Source organism: Canis lupus, chromosome 8 (assembly GCF_011100685.1).
Source record: "Canis lupus familiaris isolate Mischka breed German Shepherd chromosome 8, alternate assembly UU_Cfam_GSD_1.0, whole genome shotgun sequence".
In the NCBI taxonomy this organism is placed as follows: domain Eukaryota; kingdom Metazoa; phylum Chordata; class Mammalia; order Carnivora; family Canidae; genus Canis; species Canis lupus.
The window spans coordinates 1,215,134-1,226,612 of NC_049229.1; the positions used below are offsets into that span (position 1 = coordinate 1,215,134).

At 48.2% G+C, this 11,479-nt stretch overlaps 1 protein-coding gene across 1 annotated transcript in view; it reads right to left on the reverse strand.

Annotated features, from left to right (window-relative positions):
* TC2N (tandem C2 domains, nuclear) overlaps nt 1-9,600 on the reverse strand; it is a 71,088-nt gene extending 61,488 nt beyond the window's left edge. Inside the window, exon 1 of the mRNA XM_038544109.1 lies at nt 9,454-9,600. The gene's annotated coding sequence lies outside the window, so the exon portion shown is untranslated. The remainder of the gene's footprint in view (nt 1-9,453) is intronic.
* Nucleotides 9,601-11,479: the final 1,879 nt, after the last annotated feature.

An 11,479-nucleotide genomic window follows, 5' to 3' on the forward strand; every position in this document is an offset into this window, starting at 1 on the left:
AGAAAGGCATGGCAAGCTCTGTCACTTAAACACAGTTGATCTGGGGCAATTTACTCTACCTCTGGGCTTGGTTTTCCTTATTCCCTATGAAAATTTGGAAAAAAAATAATACTGCCCCACAGGTCTTGGAAATTTGTAAGCATGAAAAAATAGAATACTAAGGGTGACAGAATTTTTAAAGCTCTCAAAAAGTAGACACACAGAAGAGGAAACAGAGAGAAAAGAGGAAGAAGTGGAATGTAAAAGATTGTTATTAGAATATGGGAGAGATCAGAGCTGAACAGAGCTCTGAAAGAAGGAAAACTAAGGGCAGTCTTCTGGAACGTTCCCCAAGGATGGGACATCCTCTGGCATTCCTTGTCTCTCCAAGGTGCCAGGGACAGCATCCACTGACTCACAGATGGAAAAATCCCTCTGATTTCTACAACCCATGCCCTGAGCATTCTAAGGGTGAGTGCAGGTAAAGAAGGCCACCCCACTGTCTCTAGCAGACTGAAGAACAGGAAATGGAAAAGAAATGTCTCCCAAAAGGGGAATAGGGGTGGCTTTTTCAATCCCCTCCCTCCTGAGAGGGGCTGCTAGTCCTTGCAACGTATTTTCATGCAGCTGAGCACCAGAAAGGACTTTGGTCTGAATGGCCAGCTGGGGTCTGAGTTTGAGAGCTAGGCTTCTGCATCATAGGGTTAAGTGGATTTGGAGTTTGGGGACTTTGTGGGCAGAAGGGACCCGGAGGCAGGTTGAGCACGGAAGAGGGAGCCAGTGAAACAGCAGAGCTAAAGTGTGTATTCCTCTGTCTCATCTCCCCTCTCACTCAACTCCTCGGTAAAGCTGACTACACACCCAATGAAAGTAGTGTTTGTGTTAGCTTCCCATGGGTGCTGTGTAGCAAAGTACCAAACTTGGCTGAAAACAACAGAAATTCATTCTCTCACATTTCTGGAGGCTCAGAGGCCAAAATCAATGTGTCAGCAGAGCCAATCTCCCTCTGAAGGCTCCAGAGAAGAATCACTTCCTCACCCCTTCTAGTTTCTGATGGCTCTTGGAAATCTCAGGTGCTTTTTGGCTTGTGGCCACGTCATTCCAGCTCTGCCTCATATTCACCCTTCTTGCTCTCTGTGTATCTTTGAATGCCCTCTATTTTTCCTATAAGAACATCAGTCATTGGATCTAGGGCTCAACCTAGTCCAATACGACCTCATCGTCACTTGATTAATTACATATCCAAAGAACCTATTTCCAAATAAGTTCACATTTTGGTGTTTCAAGTGGACATGAATGGAGGGGAGGGCCCTGTTCAATCCACTAAAGTGTTTTTTCATCTTGTTTTTGTGGAAATCAAATCAAGAAGCAGAGTTTTATGTCAGGATCAACTCAGCAAGGGACTGGGTTCATAATAAAAAGGCCTGTCAACCAAGCGAATTCAAGAGAAGTTCAGTGTTTGGAGTCAGAGGTAGCCATGAAAATAAAAGCCCCTCCGCATCCCATGGGAATTTTTAGAAATTGGGAAGGGCTCTGCAATTCCATAGGGCATGGAATGAGGAGTTCAAGGCAATAATAACTAGACCTCGTCGACCAAGGAGACCACAGCTGGGTTTTGGGTTACCAATAAAACAAAGACCCCTTCAAAAGGAGAAAACAGAGAGGCAGAAAAGAAGGAAGAACCAAAGCAAAAAAAAAAAAAAAGGTAAGGAGATGAGTAAGAAAGACAAGAGAGAGATGAGTCTTTGAAGGACGTCCAAGGAGAAAGAAACACAAGCTCTTTTGGGGTTAAGGATCTAGCACAAGACCTGGTATATAAAAAATACTTGAGATAAGTTTGGGGAAGAAAGAAAAGGAGAGGGGGTGAAAGAAGAGAAGGAGAGACAGGGGGAGGAAGGAGTCTGCTTGAGATTTTCTCTCTCCTCTCCTCTCCCTCTCCCTCTGCCCATGCCATCCTCCCCACTCCTGCCCCCTGCTCTTATGCTTGCATGCTCTCTCTCAAATAAATAAACAAATCTTTAAAAAGAAAAAGAAAGTGAAGATGATTTCAAGTCTGAAATGAAATGGAAATTGCTAAGGGTATGCTGAAGCAAATGGGATCACTCTGATCCTCCAAATTCCAATAACTGTTTATAAACTGAGTCGTGGCTCAGGCAAATGGCTTAGATATTTAGAATATTTGAGGTGAAGAAAGACATGGACAATTGCTACTTGCTAGGATAATAGGGAAGACAAGCGCCAAGCATTTCCATGTGCATCATCTTATTTCTCAAAACAAGAAGGTAGCATTATTTCCATTTAACAGATGAGGAAAATGAAGTTCATAAAACCTAAGCAACTGACCCCAGGTCACAAGCTGGTAAGTGGCAGAATGGGAACCCAAATCCAGCTCTGTTCAGCTCCAATCCCAGTGGTTCTCCTGCCTCACCAGAGTAATACAATTATGCCCAGGTATCTGAATTTAAGAGCAAAATTCCTATAAAGAACCTGAGTTGGGGGGCAGCTGGGGAGCTCAGGGGTTGAGAGTCTGCCTTTGGCTCAGGTCATGATCTCCAGGGTCCTGGGATCAAGTCCCGCATTGGCCTCCCTGCAGGTGATCTGTTTCTCTACCTATATCTCTGCCTGTCTGTGTGTGTCCCTTGTGAATAAATTTAAAATATATATATATATGGGTGACGGGCACTGGGGGTTATTCTGTATGTTAGTAAATTGAACACCAATAAAAAAAATAAATAAATAAAAAAATTAAAAAAATATATATATATATGAACCTGAGTGGTGTCCACTTTACTTTTCCATCCTCTGCCATAAAGAATTAGGACATGCTTTGAATTGAAAGTGACGGCTATCTGGTCAGGGGTCACGGAAAAGAGTTGTGAAAACAGGGATTCTTATCCAGGTCAGAGCCAGAACAGAGTAGAAGCTGAATAAAAATTTGTTGAAGAGGTGAGCAGGCGTGCCTGGGTGGCTCAGTTGGTTAAGCAGCAAACTCTTGATTTTGGCTCAGGTCATGATCTCATGGGACGAAGCCCCGAGTCAGGCTCCCCACTCAGCCAGGAGTCTACTTGTCCCTCTGCCTCTCCTCCCCACTCATGCTTGAATTCTCTTTCTCTCTCAAAAAAAAAAAAAAAAAGATAAAATCTTTTTAAAAAGAGGGGGAAAAAAGGAGTTAACTAAATACAGGATTCAGGGTTAAAGTTTTCTATAGGTCGCCAAAGAAGGATCTCAGTGTCCGAGAGGCTGCGTGACTTGCCGTATGTCAAGACAACCTAGACGAGATCTCTTTTTCCAGAGAGAGCTGGAAAAAAGAACCCAGGATGTCTAAACTTCCAGATTAGAGCTCCTCCCGCCACACTACCATAATTCCTTAGGCCAACAGATTTTTTTCCTATACATTTAATTAAATGCAGTATACTTGGAGAGAAAATGAATGCCAACCTCCAACCAAGAACATTTATTTGCCTAATGGGTTAACTAGAAAATGACTCTGCTGCTTCAGGAAGCTCCTAGGTGGCATGGTTATTGGCAATTTTCAGTTTTCATGTTAGGCTATGAGTCACTTTTGTTTATCTTAGCATTCTTTCCTGGTATGTGGTATGTGCAGACCATAATCTGGGGATAGGCACCTCATCACTCATTCAAGGAAGTGACTGACTCTCTGTGAGGGGCTGGCCGAACCTATCTGATCATCTAGGTCAAAGACTGGGTCCTCTGGTTTCTCATCCCCATGGCGCCAACTCCTCTCCATCCCCAAGGCCGCTTCTCAGAAGGATCCCCAGTGCTCAATCTCCAGTGCCAACTTTTCTCTTTCCACAGACACTTCTTTTTTTTTTTTTTTAAGGATTTTATTTATTTATTTGACAGAGAAAAGAGAGCACAAGCAGGGGGAGAGGGAGAAGCAGGCTCTCTGCAGGGACCCCAATGCGAGACTCGATTCCAGGACCCCTGGGTCACACCCTGAGCTAAAGGCAGACGCTCAACTGCTGAGCCACCCAGGCCCCCCAACATGAACACACTTCCGACCATGTTCAGACCACCTCCAGCTGGGTGTCTTACAGCCATCTCGTGCTTAGCATACTCCATCTGTTCAAGATGTCTGTGTTGTGGAGATCTATGCATTTATTTACTCGACTGTATGTAAATTATACCTCAATAAATTATATATATATATATATATATATATATATATATATATATATATATATATATAAAGAGGCTTAAAATGGAATTCATCTTCCTCCACCACCAACACCCCTCCTCCTGAAGTATTCAATAGCCCGATTCAGGGGTCCCTTAGGCTCCACACTCCATAGGTCACCAAGACCTTCTGACTCCAACTACTGCAATGCCCCTGAATTTTTTCCCTTTTTTTGTCCATTTTCTCTAGCGGTTTCCATGATCACATTCCCTCAAATGACATCGACACCCACCTTATGGCAGGCTGGGTGCCAGCCCTTAAGTCTAGACTGATGAGCCATGCGATGTAGCCTAAAACGTGTTTGCAGTTTGGAAATTTACCTAGTAAATCACAGCCTGCGAGACGCAGGTCGTGCACAAGGAGCCACCTTCTCTATACAGGACCGGGGTGGGTGGGCGAGCAGTGCAGCCACCGAGTCAGGCCTGGGTCTGGAGAGCTCCCAGAGGGACCGGCCTCCAGGGTGACTACCAATCCATAGACGGGCGTCTGCCCAGGGGTGAAGGGAGGACACGCCAAGAAGGACCGCTCTCACCTGAACACCTGCAGGGAGGGCACAAGCCTTTCCGGTTTCACTGGGGCGGGGGGGGTTCAGAATTGGTTATAAAGGGGGGCAGGTGATGGGAGGTGGAGCTGGATGCACAGGCAGGGCCCGGCCCTGGGAGGCTCGTTCAACCACACTCAGGTGTTTGAACCTTAACCCGTGGCCACAGTGTACGTCATCAAGCATCTCGAGCGAGAAACTAGTCTTCGGACAGATCCGTTGGGAGGGAACAACTGCAACGATTTTCTTGACTTCTCTCTCATCTCCACAAACCATTTCCAAAATGATCTTGCTAAAAATTAGACCATGTCCCTTTCCTAATTAAGGAGCAAAACAATGGGAACTAAGAGCCCTGCCATAGCTCCCACAGCAGGCAACAGCAAGTCCCCAGCTCTAGAGAAAATTGTTCCTGGGGGTGTTGGTGGTGGTTCTAGTGGGGGAGATGTGTCCCTTGCAAATAAGTTTGGTTGACCTTTATACAAAATTAAATGTTTCCTTTTCATTGCAGAACTTTTCAGAGCCTTTGATTTTCTAATGTCAAGCATGAATCATTAAAGAGGAGATTCAGATTCCCTAATTTATTAAGCATGCGAAGCCTTCCACCCGAGAGCACTGGGTAGCACCTCCGCCGCGGACCGGTGTCATATGCAGAGCTGGCTTCTACGACGTGCGTGCGAGCTCGATGACATGAATCCGGATGTACTAACCCGGTCTCCGCTTCCGTCACTCCCTGCTGCACACACGTCACCTCGCCCTCTGCTCAGGCCACACAGGTCCCCTCAGCACCCTTCCCTTCCCAAGCTTGAGGAATTCCTGGTCATTTTCTAGGTCACCGTCAAACATCAGCTGCACCATGAAAAAGTGACATGCGGCTGAGGGTTGCAGGGATATACGGTAGTCCAACCAAAGGCTCCTGTCCCTAAAACCACCCAGTGTTTCTGAATTTCCACGTATGAGTGAAGAAACAAAACAGATGAACATGGGGGAAGGGAAGGAAAAATAAGATGAAAAGAGAGGGAGGCAACCGTAAGAGACTCTTAAAAAAATTTATTTTGAGAGGCAGAGGGAGAAGCAGATGCTCCGCTGAGCCCGACATGGGGCTCGATCCTGGGCCCCGGGGATCGTGACCTGAGCCGAAGGCAGATGGAGCCCCCCAGGCACCCCTAAAAGACTCAAGTATATGGAATGAACCGAGGGTTGCTGGAGGGAGGTCATGGAGGATGGGGTCACTGGGTGATGGGTGTTAAAGAGGGCCCGAGGTGGGATGAGCGCAGGGCGTTGTATGCACCTGATGAATCAGCAAATTCTACCCCTGACACTAAAAAGCAACAAAAAAACTGAACCCTCCCCGCCCCCCCCCCCACACACACACATCCCTATGCACCATCTTGGAATAGTTTGGGTGAATAATTCTGTAATCTGTGAATACACAGATTGTACACAGTGCCAGCCCATGTTTTGCAAATCAAGCGCTGGGCTGTCGCTGGGCCCTGGTCTCTTGACACTGTGCACTGCCCTATATTTAAAGGGACTCCAGTTTTTCCCAGAGTTCGTGATGAACACAGGCACTATGTCTAGCCACTGGATGCCACGGTGGACGAGGGACAAAGAGAGGGCTAGAAAGATTTTTTTAAAAATGCATTTCGGGATGACTGGGTGGCTCAGTGGTTGAGTATCTGCCTTCATCTCAGGTCGTGACCTTGGGGTCCTGCAATCGAGTTCCCTATCGGGCTCCCCACAGGGAGCCTGCTTCTTCCTCTGCCTGTGTCTCTGCCTCTCTCTCTCTCTCTCTGTCTCTCTCTGTGTCTCATGGATAAAAAAAACCAAAATCTTTAAACATAAATACATAAAAAAATTTTAAATGTATTTCTGGGAATGAGAGGGGTGGGGGTGGCCTGGCTCCTGGACAAGGGGTGTTGGAATAAAGGAACTTGACCCTAGAATGGAGACACCGGAAATCAGAAGAAACCTTAAGGAAGAATCCTTGTGAAGAGCAGCCACAAGGAAGACGCAGGGCCAGCTCACCAGATAAAGACACTTTCTGCATGTGTGTGTGTGTGTGTGTGTGTGTGTGTGTGTGTGCAACGATAATGGGAGAAGGAGGGGCGGGGAGCAGGTCTTGGCTCTATTCAGGTAGGAATGTTCTGAACTGGGGAGAAATTCTGTGGCTGTGAAGAGGACACAAGAGGGGCTGAAAGAGCCGGACTTTGCCCCTAGGCTGCCACTGTGCTCTCCTGGATGGGACTCCACCCTGACTGCCTCCCTCTGACTTTGGGATGGAGATCTGATGGTGGGGGTGGAGGTGAAGAAGACAGGACTAGGAAGAAATGGGAAGAGAAGGGAGAGAGGCAAAGAACTCCTCCCCTAAGCCCACGACCTCAACTGAGAAGCTCTGCAAGGACGTGGAGTTCAACCTCCCAAGGAGGAACCAGCCAACCTGCCCCAAGTGCACGCTCCTCCCCTTCCTTCCCACCTCAGCCTTCAGCAGGTTGCTGGCGAGCTGAGTGAAACCTGGTGAAAATTAAGAATGAGGCTGGACGCAGTCCCCAAGACGCAGGTGCAGCAGGTGCAGCTGGAGGGACGGGCAGCAGAGCAGGGTGTGGCCCCCGAGTGTCTGCGGAGCCCTGGCTTGGTGTCAGCAGGAAGGAACCCAGCCCCCTCTGGAGATGTTGCTCCAATGGGGCCGCCCACTCCTTTTAGGTGTGCCTTCTTGTCCTCCAATCCTCGCAGGCTACCTGGGAGCTTTTCACCACCCACTTGCAAAATGTCTTGGCTTTTATGATGAAAAATGGGGTCGTGGAATTTTTTAAAAACGGTACAGAGGATCCCGAGAAGAAAATGCATTCCAAAGTCCCAACAGAGAAAAAGCAAGAAGCAGGGGGATCTAGCTGTCCCCACCTCTGCATCAATTCTGGGCTGAAGAGATCCTCTGGACCAGCCATGATTTTACGGGAAGAAGGAGATTATGAAGTCAATAGTGCCTTTGCACATAAAAATCCAGCAGCGTTACCTGACTGTGCGTGGGTCTGCTGTTCCGAAAGATGGGCAAAATGCTGCGTGGAAATGCCAGGGGTGGGGTGCAAATCTCCATGGGGTATTTTTCAGTGCAGAACCAGACAGAAACCAAACCAAACCATAAGACAACAGGTTACCACGAAGGGCTAAGTTCTGTGCAAAGGCCATGGCCTGGCGTCACATCCATGATTGGCTCTTTCGGTAAAATTTTAAAGAGCAGGGGACGTTATATTTCACAAGTAGAACAGCAATCCATGCTCCTCTTGACAGATAAATCACACATGGTTTGTACCCTAAGATACAGAAGAACTCAAGGCACCTGTTTCAAAGTAGAGTCACAATCTTGTTATATGAGCCTGGTTTCCATATCATGTGCCTTCCGCAGGAGGGTGGGCAGCAGGAATTAGAGAAAAGATGAGGTTGAAACCAAAACAATCCTCCCCAAATAAAAACTGCTTTTACATGACATCAGGCTATACAATGACTCTCTGGCCCTACATCAGTCACAATTCACTGATTAATTAACCTTTATACATTGGTGTCATAATGCCCTCGACGTTTGCCATCAACCTATGTCTTAGCGCTACCTTCATCTTACGTTATTGGGAGGGAAGGGAGGAAGGAATGCTGTTAATGCTGCCTGTGACCATGTAACTCCCCTTGGTGAGAAGACACCAAAGATGGCACTTTGGTAAATACTTCCGGAGTTGAAACCAGTTTTCTCATGCCTATGATTTGTTTCGCTGATGGCTGCAGGCAAAGATTCTTAGTGAGGAGGCATCAGCGAGTCAAAGACTCTAACTGGCACTGTCAACCCAAGAGCTACCAAGGGGATAAATCCTGCATCTACATGTTCCCTTTGTCCTGAAGCCTCTAGGTTTCGTGGTTTTCTTTCCTCTTTCAAGATGCAAGGATTCTAATGAAGATATCAGCCATTTGTTAAATACAGGCAGTAAGAAATTCGAGAACAAAATACCAATAAGAAAAAAATTGGTGTATTTGTGGTTGATGAGCATCAGCCAGTTCCAAAATAATGAAGAGCTTTAACAAATGTTTGCTTTTTTTTTTCTTTTTCTAGAAAAAGAAATCATTGCATGTCAAGGTACAAAGTATATCTGGGGCACCCGGGGAGCTCAGTGGGTTGAGAGCCAGACTCAACGTCAGCTAAGGTCATAGTCTCAGGGTCGTGAGATCGGGCCCCATGCAGGGCTCCACACTCAGCGCCACGTCTGCCGGGGCTTCTCTTTCTTGCTCTCCCTCTGCCCCTCCCCCTACTGACGCTCTGAGTCAATCCATCCGTTAAAAAAAAAAAAAGTGTTTTCAAAGTACAAGAAAATTTTCACCTGACATTGATTTTGTTTTCTTTCAAGGTGTGTAATGATTGTAAGCAGAGGCGTATTACAGGACATTTCAAATATGTATCTATAGATGTTCGTAAGAATTTTTGTCGCGTAGAATAGACACATCTAACCGATTTCATCACCTTGTTCACCTGCTCACAGGCACCGGTCACACTGCACTCCCGTTGCGTCTCGTGGGCAGCACAGTCCCTCAGGAAACTATCTTATCCGTGGACCGTCTGTTCATCTCTCTGAACCAAACGGCTGAACCAAAGCCGGGTGGGCGCTTGCTCCCCCAAAGCATGTTCTCCGCCCCCCAAGGAAGAAACCTTTCTGCAAACAGGATTCCGTGTGTCGAGAGGGGAGTCGAGAATACTCACTGCTTTGCCGGGTCGCCTCTCTGGGGACCCTCATGGCTCACCCGCTGAAGAACGTGCACGCACCGCAATAAACAAGCCGCCGCAAAAACAACGTCTGTGCCGCTGAAAATGAAGTAACCAGACTTCCTTCAGTGTTTTCGCCGTCTGGAACAATAACACCCCCAGGGCCAAGACGGTTGCCTAAGAAAATTTCAAGGACGTTCCCGGGCCTGAGCGGCAACAGGTGGGTGGATCCTGTGCCAGTTAGAAAATGTTACGATTGGCAAACCACCGTGGAACTGAGGTTGCAGTTTAATGGAAATACTGGCTGTCATCCCCTCAGTACGTTTCAAGGAATCACAAGGCTTTAGAATTAGAGCAGCTGAATGGCAGTTTTCATGCCTGGAGAGCCCAGATGTGCGGGGAACCCAGGGACGTGTGCAGGTGTGCTTCCTCTTTACGCAGCGCCCCGCCTGCCACAGGGGGCTTCATTCTTCAGGCCTGATGACGCGGCCCAAGCAGGCTCCTGTGACGGGCTCAGCATAGCCGGATGACTGACGGGGAGCCTGTCCTCAAGGGCTCAGGGTGGGGGCCCGGGACCGAACCCCCAGGAGCAGCCGCCCATGGGACGCCAGGGAAGCGCAATGCTGTGACTCAGAGCAAGCTCATCCCCGACCTTACAACCTTACGAGCAGATTTCCCCAGCGGTGGGGGGAGCCAACAGCTTTCAGGATCTGGGAGCCTCTCTAACTCTTTCCGGAATGTTTTGGGTTTGGCGTTGATACACAATGTTGCCCCAGGATGTTTTCCCCTTAATTTTTAGGCCCCAGCGTGTTTTAAGGTAAATTGATCCCACATGCTTCTGATCCATTTACACCGAACTCATCGTCTATTTGGGACGTTTGGGAAGAACCTCTGAGGTTCAAGGAGCCCCTGCAGCCTGCTTTTAGGAGCCTCTCTTGCTTATTATTATTATTTTTTTAGAAGCAGGAAGCCACGTTTTGACGTGGACAAGTAAAAGGTGAGCCCCAGAGAGAAGCAGGTCTGGTTCCAAATGTGGCACCTCTGAAACCAGTGGGTCCTCAGTCACCAAGATGCCGCCGGCCTTCAGTCTCCTTCTGACGTCCAAGGAAACCTTTCCCCGTGGCTGTGCTGAGCCGAGGGCGGTAATTCAGAGCTGCCTGGCGCCCCGCTCCTAGCACCCGGCTGCATTCCAGGCTCCACACCTCTTCCTGACCCCTCCACCTCCCACGCCAGGGGTGCCCCGGCTCAGGGCCATCCCCTTGCTCCTTGCTGTGCGCCCCACTGAGCCGAGAGAGGCAAAGGCCACCAAGTCTGCAGGAAACCGTCCTGACTCTCCTGAGCTATGCCAGGCCTCTGGAGCTATTTACCGTTGATGGGGTTGTAACATCCCTGGAAAATGCCCGATGGGGGGCGCCTGGGGGCTCAGCGGTTGAGTGTCTGCCTTGGGCTCAGGGCGAAGGATGGAGTCCCACACTGGGCTCCCTGCATGGAGCCTGCTTCTCCCTCTGCCGGTGTACCTGCCTCTCTTTGGATCTCTCATGAATAAATAAAATCTTAAAAAAAAAAGAAAAGAAAAGAAAAGAAAAAGTCGCAAGGCCTGGGCTCTATCAAAGACGAACTAAATCAGGATGTCTGGGGGTCAGAGCCCAAGAAATCAGGTGTTATTGTTTGTTTTTCTTAAAAGCGCCACAAGTTGCATTGCTATGCAGTCAGGACTGAGGACCACTGATTTAAAAGTAACAGCATGACCTGGGCGTCCTGGGAGGGCACCTGGAAATAATCTACATGACAGAGGGATGGTTCCTGGTTTTCTAACTGAATGAAGTAGGATTCAGGTTGAAGCTGGCAGCTCCCCTTGCCCTGCCCGCGCCCCCACCTCCCCAACCCCCATCAAGGGCCCATCCCACTCTCCCGGGAGTTTCCACACCGACGCACAATGAACAGGTTCTAAAAGAACCAGAACCAACCAACCAACCCCGAATGCCAGACCATCCACGATGAGTCAAAACGAGCCAAACACAAG